The sequence below is a fragment of the Cryptotermes secundus genome, unplaced genomic scaffold (assembly GCF_002891405.2).
Source record: "Cryptotermes secundus unplaced genomic scaffold, Csec_1.0 scaffold213, whole genome shotgun sequence".
In the NCBI taxonomy this organism is placed as follows: Eukaryota; Metazoa; Arthropoda; class Insecta; order Blattodea; family Kalotermitidae; genus Cryptotermes; species Cryptotermes secundus.
The window spans coordinates 2,725,569-2,745,044 of record NW_019731264.1 but is presented as its reverse complement, the minus strand read 5'-3'; the positions used below and the strand labels follow the sequence as shown (position 1 = coordinate 2,745,044).

Sequence of the window (19,476 nt, the reverse complement as noted above, 5' to 3'; positions counted from 1 at the left end):
ATCTATCTATCTATCTATCTATCTATCTATCTATCTATCTGTCTGTCTGTCTGTCTGTCTATCTATCTATCTATCTATGACTCTACAGTCCTTTGTTGGACCTTGGTAGTCTTTTCAGTTTCTTATTCTTATACACAGTCAGTAGGACTCCTTGGACAGGAGATCAGACCTTCGCAAGGCCGGTACCTCCACACAGGACAACACAAGCACAGAATAAACGCACACAGACATTCATACTTCGAGTGGGATTCGAACTAACGAACCCAGCGTTCGAGCGAGAGAAGACTGTTCATGCCTTAGACCGAGCGGCCGCTGTGATAGGCATCAAGTTCATCACAATCTCTAACGTTGAGGCCGATTGAACAAAATAAGTACGGATCAGAAATCAAGTCAAGAGAAATGTTAACTGGTCTACTGAACTAGATATACTACTGAACGTAGTTATAATATAAAGTTGTCTCTGTGCTTTAGGATTATGTTAGGTGAGGTGAGGTGAGGTGAGGTGAAGTGACGTGACAGGACTTGACCTAACTTGGCGCGATTTGACGTGACTTGGAGTGACTTGACGTGAGGCGAGGCGAGGCGAGGCTAGGCTAGGCTAGGTTAGGTTTGCGCACTAGACTTGTGCGCATCAAACAGTAACTGAGGGGTACCATTCCCTGTTGTTAAGTTAGGTGAGCTGAGGTGAGGTGACGGGAGGTGACGTGACGTGACTTGGAGTGATTTCACGTGACTTGGCATGACTTGACGTGACTTGACGTGAGGCGAGACGGGGCGAGGTGAGGCGAGGCTAGGCTAAGCTAGGCTAGGCTAGGCTAGGTTAGGTTAGGTTACGTTGGGTGTGCGCAGTAGACTTGTCCTCATCAATCAGTAACTGAGGGGTACCATTACCTGCTGTTAAGTTAGGTGAGGTGAGGTGACGTGACGTGACGTAACTTGGTGTGACTTGAAGTGACCTGGAGTGATTTGATGTGACTTGACGTGACTTGGCGTGCCTTGACGTGACTTGACGTGAGGCAAGGCTAGGCTAGGCTAGGCTAGGCTAGGCTAGGTTAGGTTAGGTTATGTTATGTTAGGTTAGGTTTGAGCAGGAGATCTGTCCGCATCAATCAATAACTTAGGGGTAGGCTAGCCTGCTGTTAAGTTAGGTGAGGTGAGGTGAGGTGAGGTGAGGTGAGGCGAGGTGACGTGAGGTGAGCTGAGGTGAGGTGGCGTGACTTGACGTGACTTGGCGTGATTTGACGTGAATTGACGTGACTTGAGACGAGGCGAGGCGAAGTCAGGCTAGGCTAGGTTAGGTAAGGTTAGGTTAGGTTAGGTTAAGTAAGGTTGGGTTAGATTAGGTGAAGGTAGGTTAGGTTAGGTTTGTGCAGTAAACTTGTGCGGATCAATCAGTAACTAAATGGTACCATTCCCTGCTGTTAACTTAGGTGTGGTGAGGTGAGGTGAGTTGAGGTGAGATGAGGTTAGGTGACGTGAAGTGAGGCCACGTGACGTGACGTGACCTCACCTGACTTGCTGTGACTTGGCGTGCCTTGACGTAATTTGACGTGAGGCGAAGCGAGACGGAGCGAGGCTAGGCTAGGCTAGGCTAGGCTAGGTCAGGTTAGGGTAGGTTAGGATAGGTCATGTTTGGTTAGGTTAGGTTAGGTTAGGTTAAGTTGGGTTGGGTTAGGTTAGGATAGGTTAGGTTAGGGTAGGTTAGATTTGCGAAGCACATCAATCAGTAACTGACGGCTACGATTCCCTGCTGTTAAGTNCTCTACAGTCCTTTGTTGGACCTTGGTAGTCTTTTCAGTTTCTTATTCTTATACACAGTCAGTAGGACTCCTTGGACAGGAGATCAGACCTTCGCAAGGCCGGTACCTCNGAGGTGATGTGACGTGACTTGACGTGCCTTGGCGTGATTTGACTTGTCTTGGCGTGATGTGGAGTGACTTGGCGTGACTTTAAGAGACTTGACGTTACTTACTTGACTTGGAGTGATTTGACGTGACTTGACTGACTTGGCGTGACTTGACGTAATTTGACGTGACGTGACGTGACTTGGCGTGATTTGGCGTGGCTTGACGTAATTTGACGTGAGGCGAAGCGAGACGGGGCGAGGCGAGGGTAGGATAGATTAGGTTAGGTTAACTTAAATTAGGTTAGGGTAAGTTAAGTTGGGTTGGGTTAGGTTAAGTTAGGTTAGGGTAGGTTAGGTTTGCGCATTGGACTTGTGAGCATCAATCAGTAAATAAGGGGTATCATTCCCTGCTCTTAAATTAGGTGAGGTGAAGTGAGGTGACGTGATTTGCGGTGATTTGGCCTGACCTGAGGAGACTTGACGTGATATGGCGTGACTTGACGTTACTTGACTTGAATTGACTGACTTGTGACTTGACGTGACTTGGCGTGACTTTGCGTGACTTGACGTAATTTGACGTGACGTGACCTGACTTGGCGTGACTTGACGTGACTACACTGACTTCACATGACTTCACATGACTTCACGTCACTTGGCGTGACTTGACGTAATTTGAAGTGACGTGATGTGACTTGACGTAATTTGACGTGAGGCGAAGCGAGACGGGGCGAGGCGAAGGCAGGGTAGATTAGGTTAGGTTAGGTTAGGTTACGTTGGGTTAGGTTAGGTTAGGTTTGCGCAGTAGACTTGTGCGCATCAATCATTAACTGAGGAGTACCATTTCCTGCTGTTATGTTAGGTGAGGTGAGTTGAGGTGACGAGAGGTGTCGTGAAGTGACCTCACGTGACGTCACGTGACTTGGCGTGAATTGTCGTGATTTGGCTTGGCTTGACGAAATTTGAAGTGAGGCGAAGCGAGACGGGGCGAGGCGAGACTAGGGTAGGGTAGGTTAGGTTAGGTTAGGTTAGGTTAAGTTAGGTTGGGTTAGGTTAAGTTACGTTAGGTTAGGTTAGGTTGCGTTAGGTTAGGTTTGCGCAGTAGACTTGTGCGCATCAATCATTAACTGAGGAGTACCATTTCCTGCTGTTATGTTAGGTGAGGTGAGTTGAGGTGACGAGAGGTGTCGTGAAGTGACCTCACGTGACGTCACGTGACTTGGCGTGAATTGTCGTGATTTGGCTTGGCTTGACGAAATTTGAAGTGAGGCGAAGCGAGACGGGGCGAGGCGAGACTAGGGTAGGGTAGGTTAGGTTAGGTTAGGTTAGGTTAAGTTAGGTTGGGTTAGGTTAAGTTACGTTAGGTTAGGTTAGGTTGCGTTAGGTTAGGTTTGCGCAGTAGACTTGTGCGCATCAATCATTAACTGAGGAGTACCATTTCCTGCTGTTATGTTAGGTGAGGTGAGTTGAGGTGACGAGAGGTGTCGTGAAGTGACCTCACGTGACGTCACGTGACTTGGCGTGAATTGTCGTGATTTGGCTTGGCTTGACGAAATTTGAAGTGATGCGAAGCGAGACGGGGCGAGGCGAGACTAGGGTAGGGTAGGTTAGGTTAGGTTAGGTTAGGTTAAGTTAGGTTGGGTTAGGTTAAGTTACGTTAGGTTAGGTTAGGTTGCGTTAGGTTAGGTTTGCGCAGTAGACTTGTGCGCATCAATCATTAACTGAGGAGTACCATTCCCTGCTCTTAAATTAGGTGAGGTGAAGTGAGGTGAGGCGACGTGACGTGACGTGATTTGACGTGACTTGGCGTGAATTGTCGTGATTTGGCTTGGCTTGACGAAATTTGAAGTGAGGCGAAGCGAGACGGGGCGAGGCGAGACTAGGGTAGGTTAGGTTAGGTTAAGTTAGGTTGGGTTAGGTTAAGTTAGGTTAGGGTATGTTAGGGTAGGTTAGGTTGACTTGTGCGCATCAATCAGTAAGTGANTAGGTTGGGTTAGGTTAAGTTAGGTTGGGTTAGGTTAAGTTAGGTTATGGTAGGTTAGGGTAGGTTAGGTTGACTTGTGCGCATCAATCAGTAACTGAGGGGTACCATTCCCTGCTCTTAAATTAGGTGAGGTGAAGTGAGGTGAGGCGACGTGACGTAACGTGATTTGACGTGACTTGGCGTGATGTGGAGTGACTTGGCGTGAGTTGGCGTGACTTCAAGTAACTTGACGTGACTAGACTTGACTTGGAGTGATTTGACGTGACTTGGCGTGACTTGACGTGATCTGACTGACTTAACTTGACTTGACAACCTCAACGCCATCTATGAGCCGACTGTCTAGAAAATGTGGAAACCTTCACATCTCACAACCGTAGCACTCGCAATAAAAAAATCCATACAATTAAAAACAACACTCTCATTATTAATATAATGAGTGACTCTCGACGGGGTTTTGGATTGGAGGTTGAATTTATTGACCACCTACAGGTCATAACTACAAATAATTGTAATACCAACGCTAATTTCCACACTTTACAAATCACTACAACTGTGTCTTCACTAGTCGCTCCCTGGTGACGGCTTCTAACAGTGGGGATTCTTCAACTCCACTGATCAAGTCTTCTCTTCACAGACTCTCTTACAATTAACTTCTAAACTGGTCTCGATTATAACATTTCGGCACGGATCGCGCAGGAAACATCGTTAATTTTGTACTCCAATCGTTTCCGTGGGACCCCGTTTGTCCTTGAAGGCTTTACTCAGTAACGGCAGAATATACTTGCTTATTAAGAATCTGTTGCCTAGCCGCGAATGTTGTTTCGTTACCCAGCAACAGGTCTACACGGTAAAATATCAGTGAAGAATTCTGATATAAAGCCGTAGTTGTCAGTTGTCAGTTTTCAGTTGTCTTTTGTGAGTTCATTCCTGCACGGGATTCTGTAAAGATAGGACCTGAGTGCGAGAAGCTGAAGAATCTCCACTGTCATAAGCCATTGCTAGGGAACGGCTGTTAGAGACAATGCAGGCTATATAAGACTTAACGTGTAGAGATTTATAAAGTGTGGAGATCAGCTATAGCGCTGTAATTACTTGTAGTGCCAAAAGGCGCGTATAAGTGGTCAAAAAATCCATTCATTTCATATCCCATCTGTAGTCACACACCTAAATCGCGACCTGACCTCCTCCGTGGGTCAAATTGAATTTTTGTAGGTCTGTATCCTGTCTACTATTTATTTACGCGCGTATCTGTGTAGATTATTTGTACTTTCATTAACGACGCTATAAGTAGACTATAGACAGCTGGAATAATTCGATAAGTGAATAATAAATTGGAAACGATGTTAACGGACACGAACATGGCCTGATTTAAGTATGCTCCTGGGAGGTCTGAGAAATACTAAGAAAAATGTCAGTCACAGTCATGGCCGAGATTCGAACTAGGCACCCCCCGAACAAAAGTCGGGAGCGTTACCGCTTCAGCCATCTAACTCACAGCCTTGCGACATCCACACTAACCACACTGAAACTGCGGTTTCGTGCTTCGCGTTCTGCGGGGCAAAACTAGACACGGTGACTGCTGACCACCTGCATCTGTCGTCAGTTAATAAGAGAATAGTAATTACTTTCATGATGAATGGAAACATTCCATATGCACATGATGTTACTGTGTGTTACTGCATGAACGATAATCAATTACATAATTATGTTTAACATGAGTGACTCGATATGTTGTAGGCCAATATGTCCTTGCTTGAATTATGCGACGTCTTCAGGAACGCATCCCTCCCATGAAACGTGACCGTGCCCTACGTGATTATAAACGGGAAGTGTACTTGTATGTTATGGCATGTAAGTACATGTTCTGTGAGTGCACCCAACTTATGCCAGCTCTGCCTCAACTGTGAACCAGGTAACATCACAGTTTTTTATTGCTAGTGGGGTGGGGCTAAGTCCCTTGGACTGCGGCCACTTCTGGCTTATTGTACCAGCCCCGGATGATGATGAGTATGGTGCAGTCGGTGGAATGAGAATTGGCAGGGGAAACCGAAGTGCTCGGAGAAAACCTGCTCCAGTGTCACTTTGTCCATCATAAATCCTACATGACCTGATTTGGGCTCGAACCCGGGCCTCCGCGGTGGGAAGCCGGTGACTAGCCGCCAGAGCTATGGCATGGCCTTGACTACAACATCAATAAGATTCTAAATTTTAATCTGTGGTTCTCACAATGGTATCTACAGGAAGTACTCTCTCCTGGAACTTAACGGCATGTAGTCCTGTAGAAGTTCATCGACGTTTCGGACGTACATACTACTTTCAACTTCTGAATTGGACAGTAAGCTAAGCAAGTAGTCAGCAGCAAACACGCAGAAGGCAAAGCTCGCTCTTCTTCCCTGTATTTGAAGGCAGTATGTTCACGTACCTTCGAAACGTCAGGGAACTCTCACCGGGCTGCAAAGCATTACATTCCAGAAAGAACATAAAATACAGAACATACACTTACAAGTCGGTTTAGAGACGGGGTACGGGCTGGACGACCTAGGTGTCAGAGTTAGAGTCCGGTAGGGGCAAGATTTTTCCCTCCTTTACATCGTCCAGACCTGTTTTGGTGCCCACACAATCTCCTCTCCTATCCAATGCGTACGGGGCTCTGTCNTTGTTTGGGGCCCCCCCCAACCCCCCCTCCTATCCAATGCGTCGGGGGCTCTGCCCCCGGTGGGGGGGGGGGTAAAGCGGCCGGAGCGTGAAGCTGATTGCTCACCTCCAACTTGTGCGTACGTCAAGAAAGCTTGGATCTATACACCCATTCCTCCATACGTCTTCAGGGCGTAGTGCTTAATTAGTTAAACACAAGGACAACTTTACCTTTTTTAATATATACAGACCTACGGCTCGCTCTATGTTCGTATTGCGTAGGATACAAGTAATCGCCATTGTTGTTAGCACTAGTTATGGAATGGCCAGCAGATGACAGTGAGGGATGTACTTAATCTTTCGTCGGCAACGCTATCTCAGCCTTAGACGAAAACAAAGTTCCACCGTTGGTAGTCCACTGTGGAACCGGCAGCTAGAGATTGGAACTATTGATTTCCAAGGGTCTGCACGTTTGTCGTGTTTGAGACCATTCATAACAACGTGCAACTGCGTACGGAATATTGTAATGTCGACGCGCAGCGCGTGAAGATAAAGTCGAAATAATGGCATTTAGTTAAATTTGATGAAATGTCCACCAGTGTTTATGTTCTACCTGAGACTCAGATCTCTTAACCCGCAAGTGTTACGGTTCATCAGGTTATGACAAGGAAATATATCTTTCCTGTTACTTAACAGAGAAGTAGGCCGCGCCATAGCTCAAGCGGTTAGTCGCCGGTTTCCCACCGCGGCGGCCCGGTCTGTTCAATTGGGATTTGTGGTGGACAAAGTGGCGCTGGGGCAGGTTTTCTCCAAGTACTTTGGTTTCCCCTGCCAATCTTCATTCCACCAAATTCTCCATCATCATAATCACCCGGGGCAGGTACAATAGGCAGTTCAGTGGCCGACATGCCGGGTGGACCCAGCTGGACTCCAACCCACACTATGCAACTTAAGAAAGGACAGAAGTAGGTGAATGAGAGATGAATGGACAGAAACCTAAGCTTAAACTTGCTTTACGCCTGAAGAGTGAGCCCTCGGGACCATCTGGAGGGCTCCTGAGCTGGTCTAAAAAAAACACTACAAAATGCCTTTAAGAATGTTACGTTATCGTTTTTTGAGACTGAAAGGGATTGGAATTATGTTCCTACCGTGTTGCACATTCCTTCACACCAGTTTCAGATTCCTTTACCGAAACAAAACAGCAGATTCCTGAACGGGATCAGGTTCACGCAACTAAGGTGTAAATTAGAATATGAGGAGGATCGTGTATCACATCTGTGACGCAATTTGCGACTTGAACCGCAAACCAGCCAGAGACATCTGTGGCGTAAACAACGTCTGATGTTTCGCACTAGGCGGGAAGGAAGATGACGGTCTTTTCTTGAAATCATTAATCTGACGCACATTATGCTGCAGTATTCAAGTGTGTTTTATCCCTTCAAGCCCCAGTGGTTACAACATGTACCATCTGCTTTAACATACTGAAACTCTGCGTTCTGCCCATACAGTGTATTTGCGGGTTATGTATGGTTCTCACAATAAACATCGACTGTTTCTCTAAACAGCATTAACCGGTTGGTCTTTGTAGCGGTGACGCAATGCGTTTCCTGTGAGGTAGGAATTGAATTTGTATATACTACAGAACTGTGCATCCTGCCCACATAGTGTGTTTGTATGTTCCGTATGGTTCTCACAGTAAACAGCGACTGTTTCCCGAAACAGCATAAACCGGTTGATCTTTTTTGCGAAGATGTACTGTGATGCCTGTGAGGTAGGAATTGTAATTTTATACGAGTATATTATGTAGAAGAAATTCAGCCTTTCAACTGTTAATTGCAATCACAGTTTACAGCACCAGCAGAATCTTAACAATTAAAATGCACCGATGTTTAACATTTACCACTTGTTTAATACGTGTGTGGAAATTGGTCTCTTACCCAAAGGAATGTCGAGGGAGCTATGAGAAATGGATACTGACTACATTTGAACCCAAGAAATGGTAACAGGAAGTTGAAGCAAATTACATAATTGAGAGCTCCATAATTTTAACTATTCAACAAATGGGTTGTTATTAAAGTGATCAAACTAAGGATCTGGTAGGTGGAAAACGTAGCACGAACTGGGTAGAAGACAAGGCATGTACTATTTTGTTGAGGAATGTGGAGCTAAGTGACTACGTGAGGGAGAAGAACGTAGATGGGAGAATGATGTTACGAGTAACGCTGAAGAGAGCCTATTCATCTGTTTCAGTGTAGAGTCCAGTGGCGACCTCATGTGAAAACGGCAATGAATATATGGATTCCATGAAATGGGGCGAATTTTTAATCTCCACTATTAGCTTCTCTTGAAGGACTTTTTTGTATCTCGGTATAACTCGTGGTAATGCAGTACGATATTGCTGTATGCTGTCACGAAGTACGTGGTATAGCGTGTATTGTCCTTCATAGGACATCAGCAGAATGCACGCTTATCGGAACACCCCACTGACAAGGAAAACCGCAAAGCCTTCCTTGAGTTACTCGCCAGACTTCCTTCTTACAACAGGGTTCGCCAGTGTAGTAATGGCGGCTGGAGAACTCTCGCAATTAAGGGGAGCGGCAACACAACTCATTCCCAGGATAATCTCTTTCTCTCTTTCCCCCACGCTACGGTCACCATAGAAACGGCCGGGATTTCATTCTTTTTCGCAAACCTCCCACTTTCCCTCTTCAACGGTTCCCGCCCCTCTCATTCCGAAATCGGAATCAAATACAGCAGGGCAAGGTAAAAACGTAAAGTTGTCCCTGTGCTTAACTAATTAAGCACTACAACACAAAGCCTTATGGGGGAGTGGATGTATAGATCCATGTTTACTTGACCTCAGCACTAGTTACAGACGGGGGATCATTTTCACGCCACAGCCATTTTAACCCCAGGAAAAAAAACACCCTGTGCCCAGTGGGTAGGAGGCTGGGTGGGTCCCAGAGCCGGTCTAGACGACGTGAAGATGAGAAACAAATACAGCAGAAAAGTGCGGGAAGCAGTTTCACTACAGACTGACTGCAGACTGCATACTCTCACGGGTCGTGTCCAGAGCCAGCTGAACCTACTACACATCCCTATAGCTATTTCTCTAACCACCTAGCAAAGTAAAAAAGGTAAAAGTAAAGCAACCCCTGTAACAGGCCTTGAAGGCCCATAGGGTTGTGGGACGTCGACGCTTCCACATTTTCTAGCCAATCGGCTCACAGATGGCGGTAAGGTTGTCAGCCTTACGCGCCGGCCGCCCTTTATCCCCAGGAAGATTCCTCGTATTCATTTCTGTTAGAGGCTGAGTCGACCTCAGGGCCATAGTGCGACTGGAAGAATTATCAATTCAGTGTTAAGTCCGCTGCAATTATGCAAAATATTTCTACATCATTCCCAATCTTTGCTAATGAGTAATACCGTTTCCGCATTTCAGATGTCAGGGGCATGCGGTAGCGTAGTTGGTCGAGGCACTGTGCTATAAGCCGAAAGGTCGCGGGTTCGAGTCCCGATGAGGTGGATTCTCAGTTTACCTTGACCTTCCAGCCACACAATGACCCTGGGGTCTACTCGGCCTCTAACAGAAATAAGTGCCAGGAATCTTCCTGTGAGTAAGGGCGGCCGGCCCGTAAGGCTGACAACATTACTGATATCTGTGAGCCGATTGTCTATAGGAACTGTGGGAGCCTCGTATCACAACCATGGGCCTTCACGGCCTGTTATAGGGATAGCTTTCAAACGTCGTTACCCCAGCACTTGCTAGAACACCACAAAAACCCTCAGTAAAAATACTCGGTAACCGGCTGAAAATCAAACCGGAAAACAAGGATAGTCATTGCTCTTGTAACTGATTTTTCCTGGCCTACTTACAGAATCCGACTATGAGTACTTCCTGTTTGGCTGTCAGATACTCAGTTCCTGTTATGGAACCCAAAGGCTCATCACCGTTACAACAAATGCCGGTCAATGTACTTCATACCGAGATAGTACTATGCTACTCCCAACCCGCACAATTATAGCACACCATCAGATTTTTGCTTTCGCTGGGTTTGACTTTGCCCACGATCCTGAATCAGTTCTATCCACTTCGCATGGTCACAGTCTTCATTCACACTGTCCAAATTAACATTACTCTTGCATATATACTTCTGGGTCTCACAAATCGCTGCTTTCGAACAGGTTTCTCCTTTGAAATTCTGCATATATTTCTTGTTTCCCCCATCCGAGTCTAAAACCCAGTCCATCACGCTCACCCAGATTTCGCTACACACTAACTCTATTAAGTAACCTGTACATATCATTAAGCTCGTCGTTACGTAATTTTCACTAATGACCACGTCATACTTTCAAATACTATCCCAACATCTCTCAAGAGATGTCTGTCCATAATGTCCATAATGATACTATATAGAAAATTATGACATAAACTTACTTTACGCAGCGTCCGCACATTCTGCCTCAACACAGCTGCACTCAAGAAACGGAATGGCTAACACCAAGTTTGTTTCTCGTGATATGGAGAAGGCTGTAGACTTGTATTTGAGATGTCCTCGATTGAAATTTCAGCCCAGACAACGATTATCTTGACAGGGTTTTCGCGGTTTTCCTTAGCCTCTCCAAGCAAATGCTAGGATAGTACCACCATTAGGGCACGATAGATTTTTTAATCCTTTCCACTTCATTATTCACCAGCTACGCCATCTCTCTATCTCTCTCTGGTTCTACAGCTCTTTTGGACCTTGGACGCTTTTTCAGTTTCTTAATCCTATACACAATCGGTAAAACTCCTTGGACGGGTGACCAGCCCGCCGCAAGACCGCTACCTTCACACAGAACAACACAGACACAGAATAAATGCACACAGACATTCGTGCCTCGAATGGGATTCGAACCCATGATCCCAGTGTTCGAGCGGACCAAGACGGTTCATGCCTTAGATCGGCCCACCCCCGCCACGCGAGGCCAAACAGCCTGAGATACTGAGAGCGTCGTGAAATATACCAGAAAGAATTTCGATAGTGTAATACGCGTACTTCCCAACAAACAGAAGTAAATACCATCCATAATTTTATTGAAAAATGCTTTAATGTTTTAATGTTTTAATGAGCTCCATATTTCATGTCATGTACCGATTTTCGTGCAATGAACAGTGTTTGAGAAAGTAATAAGCTTCGATTTCTGATCCATCTGATATTTAAAGCGCAGTACTTAATGCATATACGTGTACAAAGCTGTCAAACTCAGAATTTTGCTTACGCGATGTATTTGTGCTTTTCAAATGATTCTTACAATAAACAGCAATTATTTCCCGAAACAGCAGCAGCTGTTTTTTTGTAGGATTTGAGGCTTTCACGGCGGTGACTATGAAGAATGCAGTCTTTTGGGATTTGGCATCGTGTATATGTGGTGTTAACCGACGTTTCGGAGGAACGTATCGCCTCCTCCTTCTTATATTTTTTCTTCTACCCTGAAGATGGAGGCGATACGTTCCTCCGAAACGTCGGTTAACACCACATATACACGGTGCCAAATCCCAAAAGACTGCTTTCTTTCAGCTGGTTTTTTTTATTTGCGACGCGGTATTTTCTGGAAGGTAGGAAATTTTTAAGTAACTTATTGTTCAGACGCCCTTCATACTTCAAATGGTTAAAGAAGTGGTTGCAGTGAACTGGTACAGACTAAAATTAAATCTGTCTCACACTGTATGGTGTAGACGCCATATAGAAATTATTCGAAGTCAGCTGAGTAGTTTCGCATTTGAAGGATGAAGTTCCTCTAAGTCGTAATTTAAAACTCATCCCCTACTCACAGAAAACACACCGCTCCCAAATGCAACGATAACTCGGTTAATAATATTTGGGAGAATAGTTCCTGTCTCTTCTGAGAATCATATGAAGCACATAGATACACTGTGTAGAAAAACGCATAGATTCTAATGTTATAGCAGGTGGTATTAAAATGCGAGATAACGCCCGAAAGCCGGGATAGTGAAGTCAGAACAGATGTTCATTGCTAGGCAACAACTTGGTAAACACATTCCCGCAGCAACGTATAAGCAAGCAACAATCGAGTAACTTCTGTTGCTATGCAACGGCGCTGTAAACGAAACTTCCCAGCAATAGAAAGGCTGTGTTTCTGTGCGTGGTCCGTGCAAGGTGGTTAGGAAGAAGAGTTCAGTTGAGAAGAACTGAGCCCAGTTCCGAGACACCAGCCTGCCAAGATATGAACTTAGGAACAGAGCAATTGAATCGAGTTGGCAGTTGCAGAATAATGACAAGAAAGGAATTAGGATATGACAAGAAAACTTCACGTGTGATTTAGGTAACAGTGAGACTGTTATGAATCTGTTGCCAGGATACGACTAGTGAAGGCTGAGAACCCTAGTGTCTGTAACGGTGAACTGTAGAGTGTGTAGATCAGCGAGAGCCCTGTAATTGCCTTAAGTTCCGAGCTGTGTGAATAAGGTGTCAATAAATCCAATCATCCAATCCGAAACCCGTCGATAAATCACGTACCCCGCCCCTCCTTTACGTGACAATAATAATCAGTGTACGTCAAAGGGTTAAACTTTCTGACTGACGGACAGGCAAACAGAAGTGGTCTCCCCATAGTGCATTAATTTCACCAGTTTCTGGCAAACAAAGTATAAAAGCGATTCTCATCCTCGGGGAAGTCCTTATTCCAGGCTTTTCCCAGCTCTCTTTGAAACATCAACTGCTTTGTGCCCATGCTTTACAAAGCAAAGCTAGAAAAACATTTTTGCAGGCAAGATTACGTGTCAGAAAGAAGCAACGAGCTGCCTCTTACCCAAAGCTCATTCATACAAGTTGCCTGCAGCACAGTAGCCTTTCATGTCATGGAGCTGTTGTTCACCTCACACACGTCTTGTGCCCGTCCCCTGAAGAGATGTGCTTTCCTTTGTTTTAAACAGTCCTTTGTCTGGGGCCGGGGGAATAATATATGGAACACCGGTAGAATTCAAGTATCTATCAACTTGGCCCGAGAGTAGCGACAAACTTAGCACCGACTGATACATTTGCTGGCACCAGTGATTGCAAGTTGTGTTCATATCAATATCTGGAAGACATTATCTTGTTTCAAAATATTTCTTTTCTGTTATTTCATGTATCCACACTAGGGGGCACGGGGCAGCGCAGTTGGTTGAGGTACTATGCTACAAGCCGGAAGTTCGTGGATTCGATTCTCGATTAGGTTATTGGATTTTTCAATAGACGTAATCCTTCAAGACTGACTATGGCCGTGGAGTCGATTAAGCCTATTAACAGAAATGAGTACCAGGAATCTTCCTTGGAGTAAAGGGCGGCAAGGCCGTCAGGCTGAAAACCTTACCACCATCTGGGAGACGACTGTCTTGAAAATGTGGGAGCCTCGATGTCTCACAAACCTATGAACCTCCACTGCCTGTTACAGAGATAGCTTACCCAGAACGCTGAGAAATATGGCTACCCAGAAGAAACACAACGTTGCATCTGGTCCATTATTTTGAATTGTGAAATAAGGATAGTTAATACAAGTACAGATGTTTTGTACGTTATCCACCATCCTGTTTTTTAATTAAAAAACAATATTTCGGATACTGGAAATCTTTCTCCGTCTTCAGGTAGAAAGCCTACTCACTTGGGGCCAATCGAATTTAAATGATTTTCTTAAATCCCGCAGATGACTTTTGTTATCTTTCGTGTATATATCCTGCCTTGCGTTGATTGTAGTGCGTAACTCCGTGTGGCAACTGGTTCGATTATCTCCACCGTAGCCCTGCCTGGGGGTATAACTGGGCCACCCTGTTTCTGTGGGGTATAAATTCGAGGACCTGGCTCTTCAGGTTAGAGGAGTCTCGAATCTGAGACAGGTTGACGCTGGCGAGGGCCAGCAGCAATTGTAAACGACAGACTCATCCTCTTGTTAGAGAGGATTTTACATAAAGACTATAACCGCAAGTGTTCAGTTGAAAAAACGGTACTGGTCGTGAGTCTCAAGGGGCTTGGCGCCAAGATGAACTGATTGACGGTAAAATGCCAGTCGTAAAATAAGACTGACTCTCTGACTTTAGTGCCCTGAGATAGGGACTAGCTCTATGGATTAGGTCAAACTCAGTTGGCTTTTCAGGTGATGACGGAGTGAGAGTGCAGTCTCCGAAAAGTTGTTAAACTGAAAAAAAAAAAAAAAGAAACAGGACGATGGATAATGTCCATAAAGTCAATAATTTTTTCGTCGCAGACTTTTAGATCTTAAAGAATGTCAAGTTTAAGTAGCGTTCTCAAAAACGAAATGAGCTCAGTGTGAGTAATTCAGAATCACATTCAGGTCTGGAGTCGAGTGAATGTTTCACGAATGTGCAGCAGCGTGCTCGCCAGTCGGTACTGCGGCAACGATTAAGGCTAACAGTGCCCCTAACTGATAAATTCTGATGTAAATCTGGTGCCAAGCAGCGAAAACGTTCACCCCCCTTAACTTAGGGGATGTAAATTCTGTAAATAAAGCTTCTGCTACTTTACTCCCCTAACCATTACACAGTGGAGCCGGGATATCAACTGGCTACAGGATGGACGACCGAGAATTCGGAGTTCCAAGTCCCGGTAGGGTCAAAAATTTTCTCTTCTCCATGTCGTTCAGACCGGCTCGGGGGTCCACCCAACCTCCTATCCAATGGGTATCGGGGGCTGGTTCCCCAGGGGTAACGCGGCCGGGATGTGAAGCTGACCGCTCACCTCCATCTAGTGCCGAGGTCAAGAAAATGTGGATCTATACAGCCACTCCCCCATACTCCTTCATGGCGCAGGGCTTAATATTTAACAACATGCACAACTTTGCCTGAAACAGACGCAATAAGTCGTCCAAGAATAGTAATCAATTGCGCTGAATCTACAGGGTCCTTGACACAAATCCGATTGAATTTCTTAGAAGTCTCTCAGCCGTAAAGTTCCTTCCACACACGTTCACATTAATTCACATGTATTTTATTTCCTTGTAAGAACACAAGGACATCTCTCTCCATCCTGCTTTCAAATGACGTAATAACGCATGGAAAAAGGTCAGCTTTATTGCTCTGCGTTCCGAGAAACCTGGTTAACTTCGCGTCTTTCCAGGTAACACACAGTAATGGAATTTCACCGCTCTCTGGCAGGAATAACAGTAACTGGATTAATCCACTACTTATCGTAAACATTACATGTGATATGTAATTTATTCACTCACTCTTAGAGCTGAGTCCTTGAGAAGCCGCCAAATGTGTAGCTACTCAAGAACTTCCCATCTTTGTATGGAGCCCGAAAGTTCATTATCGTGTTCACTGGTCTCTATCCCGAGCCACATTGATCCAGTCCATCCCATCCCATCCCATCTCTCTATAATCCATTCTAATAATTGTTCACCCACCTACGTTTTGGTCTTCCTAGTTGTCTCTTTCCTTCTGGCTTTTCCCAGCAATATCCTATATGCATTCCTCTTCTCCCCCATTCGTGCTACATGCCCTGCCCATCTCATCCTCCTTGACTTGATCATTCTAATTGTATTTGGAGAAGAGTACAAGTTATGAAGCTCCTCATTATGCAGTTTTTTCCAACCTCCCGTCACTTCATCCCTCTTCGATCCGAATATTCACCTCAACACCCTGTTCTCAAACACCCTCAGTCTATTTTCCTCTCTTAATGCCAGAGACCACGTTTCACGTTCATACAAAACCAGAAGAAAATTATAGTTTTGTATATTCTAATGTTTATGTTTTCAGACAGCAGACGAGAAGACAAAAGGTCCTGGACTGAATGGTTGCATTCATTACCCTAATTCAATCTCCTCTTAATGTCCTCTTGAATTTCCTCTTGATTTGTTATAGTCGTTCCCAAATATCTGAACTCTGTCATATTTTCAAAACATCTGTTAACCGATTTTTGTCATGATTTTGCCGTGCATTTTGGTGACGAGACAGCAACATATACTTAGTTTTCTCTGTGTTTACTTCTAGACCAACCTACTTACTTGCATCAATTAAATTTCTTTGTGTTTGCCTTCATGGTATCTATATTATCACCCAGTAGATTCACATCATCGGCATAAGCCAGCAGCTGATATGTCCCATTAAATTTCAGTCCCACGTGGTTTTCTTGGATCTTCCTAATGGCATATACGAGCAGTGCAAATCTCGGACAAAAAGAAAGCTGTGTAAATGTTACTGCAACAGTGTTCATCTGAAGCCGGAAATAAGTTATCGGATTTTTTCACAGATCTGTGTGATCCTCTGGTGTCCGCAAATATTCCGTTTTTGACTCTGAAAAATGAAAAGCTGAAAAATTTTCTGGAAGTAAATTGTGGTCATTCCATCCCGGATGAATCCACCCTCAGGAAAAACTGTCTTTCCCAGTGCTATAACAATATCCTGGAAATGATTAGGACTGAAGTGCATGGGAAGAAGATTTTCGTTTCCATTGATGAGACCTGCGATACGGAGGCTCGCTACGTGGCAAACGTCATCATTGGAACCTTGGAAATTGACGGACCAGGTGAAGTGTTTCTGCTTACGAGTGAGGTGCTAGAATCCGTTAATAATTCCACAATTTGTGAACTCTTCTACAGGTCAATGTTTCTACTGTGGCCAGAGGGTGTATGTCACGACGTCGTCTTGCTTTATGTGACCGATGCGGCCCCATATATTTTAAATGCAGGCAAGTCAATAAAGTCGTTTTATACGAAATTGGTGCACGTTACTTGCCTATCCCATGCACTGCATAGGGTGACGGAGGAAGTGAGATCAAGATATACAAAATACTTTCCCTGATAATTATTGGGTTTTTGGACTTCGTCCATCATCCGCTATTCTAAAACTAGAGAACACAAAATTTCGGTAAACTGTATCTGTTTCTGTCCTCAGATGAGGGGGGATACATACTCCGTTAGGTCCCTTAGAAAGAGCTAACCTCAATCCCTAGACCACTTAGAATTTACTGTCCCTTATGTTTAGTATTCAAGTAATATGCATTTACACGGACCCATTTTTACTCCATACAATTTCGAGACTTTGTCTTACTTGGAACTGTTTGACGATAAGGGGCTGTGAGCCCCCGTGCCCCTTGTATGGATCGATCGGAAGTATTACCGAATCCTTCCATTATTTAACGACGCATTTGAACTACGCCACTTACATAACGTCGGGCGGCAGAAAGTGGAACGGATCTTGAACAGAGTAAACACGTTCTGCGTCAAGGAACTTTGCTAGCATTTGGCTGTATGGATTGAGAGAGACCACGTGCAACCTGCAAAGCCGGTCTGCCTCCAGGAACGTGGATGTATAAAAGGGAAACGTATGCGGAGCCCGAGTGTCAGGCTCCTTGATAGGGACGTAATGTAACCGAGCACCGTACAGCGATAGATTTCATCTGCTTTGTGACGCCATTTCATCTGGAGGCTTATGAAGTATCACGCGATAAGATTATTTCTGAATGATGAATTGGAAGGGATGTAGATGGAAGCTATTTACGGTACGATGGCACCTTGTGCTACGAGGGCATGAGTCGAACCAAGCAGCCGGCTCCCCAGGCTGGGGCCTCCCGAGTGTGGAGCAGGAGTGTTAGCTCGACAGTGACAGTCAATGCTTGCTTGCTTGCCATGGAAAATGAAGCGCTTTTAAGAGTAACAGTATTTAAACACCGACTAAAATGTAAGAACTGTAATTATCACCACCATGCTATGCATATCATATGAGTGTACAGGTTATCTGCCTTTTCCGAGTAGAGGCCTATGTGTATGCGCAATTCGTTTCGAGCAGGATATGAGACGTGAAATAAACGGAAATGGTTTGTCTGCAGTCGAGAACAAGGCAAGGCTGTAAGGAGTAAAAATTCATAAAGCTATCCCCGTGACAGGCCGTGGAGGGCCATAGGCTTGTCAGACCTCGAGACTCCCACATTTTCTAGACAATCGGCTCACAGATGGCGGTGAGGTTGTCAGTCTTACGTGCCGGTCGTCCTTTACCCCCCAGGAAGATTCCTGGTACCCATTTCTGTTAGAGGCTGAGTCGACTCCAGGGCCATAGTGCGGCTGGAAGGTTTACGTCAATTGAAAAATCCAATGACCTCATTGGGAATCGAACCCGCGACCTAACAGTTTGTACCACAGTGCCTCAAACAAATGCTCATAGTAGCTCGAAATTTCCAGTGCAATGCCAAATATCATTCAGACATACTCCTTATAATTTTGAATTGACTGGATATTTGAAGGTAAATTTTGACGCCATTATTTTCAACATCTGTAACTTTATTACGTTGTGAGACACCACTAAGGAGAGTGAGAGAATATTTACACGTGAAATAAAATTACGTACATAAATATTTATAGACGCCTGTAGCCACAGTTTCACAAGTCCCTCATGAATACTCAAAACGTTTTCAAGGCATGAATATATGGAACACTTTATATAGGCCTACACATAAGTATCCTCAAGATACGAACAGAGGAGAGAACCAGACAAAAAAAGAAGCAGTTAGAAAGAGAGAGAAACAAAAGTGGAAAGAAAAGAGAAACTAAGAAACAAGGTATAAAAACAGTCTTGCACGTAATGAACGTGTTTGTGATATGGTCTACAGTGTTGCTTGGAATTTTCAGTATTGATGGGCCCCTTGAAGGGACCATTGTATGAGTTCTCCGAACACATCACGCCACTAGAACCTGCCTCTTCGTATGGCTCCAAATGTAAATGTTCCAAGGGTTACACTTGATTGCGAGCAGCATAACTAGAATTAGAGGCAAGGCAATATTTTCCTGTCACAAGCAGCTTTATTTACCGACGTCACTGCTTCCAAGAAAATAAAACATTTCGCAAATATCAGTTTAGAGCTTACAATGATAATGTTTCAGAAGTTCTTAAGCAGAACATTTTATACCATACACACGCTACAGCTAGCGACTTTATGAATACGGTAAGGAACCTTCGAGCCGGTCACGGTAGCCGAGCGGTCTAAGGCAGGCACTGTCTTCGCTCGCTCGGAAGCCGAGATCG

The 19,476-nt window shown here is 44.8% G+C and overlaps 1 protein-coding gene across 3 annotated transcripts in view; it reads right to left on the bottom strand.

Annotated features, from left to right (window-relative positions):
- The window catches only part of LOC111866732 (sodium/potassium-transporting ATPase subunit alpha), a 338,583-nt gene that overhangs the window by 260,469 nt on the left and 58,638 nt on the right, over positions 1–19,476 (bottom strand). The gene's annotated exons all lie outside the window — the stretch shown is intronic.